Source organism: Arachis hypogaea, chromosome 15 (assembly GCF_003086295.3).
Source record: "Arachis hypogaea cultivar Tifrunner chromosome 15, arahy.Tifrunner.gnm2.J5K5, whole genome shotgun sequence".
NCBI classification, from domain to species: Eukaryota; Viridiplantae; Streptophyta; class Magnoliopsida; order Fabales; family Fabaceae; genus Arachis; species Arachis hypogaea.
The window spans coordinates 147,872,133-147,874,412 of NC_092050.1; the positions used below are offsets into that span (position 1 = coordinate 147,872,133).

Below are 2,280 nucleotides of genomic sequence, written 5' to 3' on the forward strand. Positions count from 1 at the left end.
GAGGAGAATTTTTAGTCCCTCCAACCAAAAGAATTGACACCTGATACTTGACACTGATATTTTGATATCTCAGTCTCAATTTGATACGTCAAACTGGTAATTGGTTGTCATCTAGTTGCAGAGATTGTCTTGTTCATTTATGTTAGTAGATGGGGGTGGCTTGGATGAAGTTTAAGAATAATTAAGACGCGCTATGTTTCACAGAAAAAATTTTAGGAATAAGAAAGGATATTTATCCTATAAATAAAGTTATGCAACTATGAGTATATAAAAATTAAGCCCAAAACTAGAAGTTGCAATAAGTCATAGAGTTTAAGTATATACTATTTTTTTGGTTACATTTTTATCAATAACAGGTTTGGCTCATTTGATTTAGATCAAATAAAAATAGGATAAATTTTTTTTGCTTCTCTTCTTTTTTTAATTTTATCCTCCTATTTTCTTCATGTTTTTCCCTTTTTTGTGTGGATTATATATATATATATAATTTTTGTATTATTTTTTTCATATTTTTTGTATTTTTTTAAGAATTTTTTTGTATTGTTCTAAAAAAATTTTAGTATTAACTTTTAATATGCTAAAAAAAGAAGAGAGAAAAAAATGATAATTTTATTTTTTTTCATTCAGTCACTTATTTAAGAATTTAGTTCAAAATCCTTGATACATCTACTTTTTTTTCTTAAAAGAAATGAGCTAAGTGTAAGTGTGGGATGTGAAAATAATTTTCTTAAATAAATTTGAATTGATTTAGTAGTTATTAGTTTATTAATTTACTTAAATAAATATTGAGTATTCAAATCTCATCTTGTACATATAACAACACATTGATCAATAACAAATCCTTAAATAATAAACTTTCAATTTGCCATGTATTAATCATTGATGTGATGGATTAGACGCTAAAAAAATTAATATTTATATTATATAGACGCTAGAGCATATCACATCAAATATAAACTAACTAAATAAAACGCCTAACCGTTCACAAGAATATCAGCAATCATCAAGCTTACAACACATGCAAAAAAACATTTTCATAATAATTGTTCTCTTTCCTCAATAAGCAATTATTGTTTTCTGTCTCTGAGCTTCCTCTCACCAATTTAATGCTAATAATAACCATCAAATTTGGATCGTAGATCAGATGTTGAAGATGATTAAAATCTACAATGCCACATGTTCAATTGTTCACCAAAAACAACTCATTAAGGTGATGAGAAAATGGAAGAGGTGGTTTTCTTGATCTAGCAACTCATGCCGAACCATTCTTAGAAGAACCACATTATGAGGCAGAAGACCACTATAGTATAGCAAGGTTGATATTGAAGTAGCAGGCTCTCCAATTAACGATGTTAAAAGCCTCACCATTGACCTAAACATCAAAGTTGTAAAAATCTGCAACGTAACCCAAAAAAATAAAAGGAAAAAAGGCAAGCAAATTGAGAAAAAAATATATATAATTTAGGATCCGAGAAATAAAGAAGGCCCTAAAAAAATGGAAATGAAGAACAAGATTGATAAATATATATGCATACCATAATTATTATAAGTTGTTGTGACGGTGATATATGATGAAGCCGCCTTAGCTTGTAACTTAATTAGTGCGGCTTTAGATAGAGGGTTAAAGAAACGATATTGAATTGGATCCATTTTTGCTTGTTTTAATTTTCTCAAAGTCTAGCTAGCTTATCAAACCATTACCTAGAGCTGATATTCAAACCTACCAGTCAGCGAGAGTTCAAATTAAAATGTTAATAATGTGGACTTCTGAAGTGGGAAGAAGAAAAAAAAGAATAATAATGTAAGCTCACAAAATGTTAGGTTACTTAGGTAGTGCCTTACTAGCTAGGTGAAGCAGTTGGACTTTGTTAGGTACACAATAGTTTTTGTGAACAATGTGAATAATGGACTCTAAAATTAGTCCAATAAAATAAAAATATATTACACTCTTAAATTACCTACCTAAATCTTAATATTAGGATAATTATCTGCACACCTACACTTAGTGAATTGAACATCCAATATATCCATCCATTGTTTACATTATTTAATATTTTCATTGCCTACCCTATAGTTTTTCGAAGCGAAATTGAAGTCCAAAGAATAGAACGTATTAAAATAATTATAACAGGTCATCGATAATATTAATTAATAATACTTAATCATTTAATTTTACTGACTCCAAATGACAAAAATAAAATTTTATCATGGAATGCATAATATACTATTCATTAATCGAATTTTATCTAATTAAGTACAAAATTTAAAATTTTAACTGAT

General features: G+C 27.8%; 1 long non-coding RNA gene across 1 annotated transcript; it reads right to left on the reverse strand.

Moving 5' to 3' along the window:
* Positions 1-844: 844 nt before the first annotated feature.
* Positions 845-1,753, reverse strand: LOC140179558 (uncharacterized). Its single transcript, XR_011873079.1, has 2 exons — positions 1,536-1,753; positions 845-1,395 (listed from the first exon to the last, which is right to left on the reverse strand). It is a non-coding gene; the product is annotated as an uncharacterized lncRNA (long non-coding RNA).
* Between the last annotated feature and the right edge of the window lie 527 nt (positions 1,754-2,280).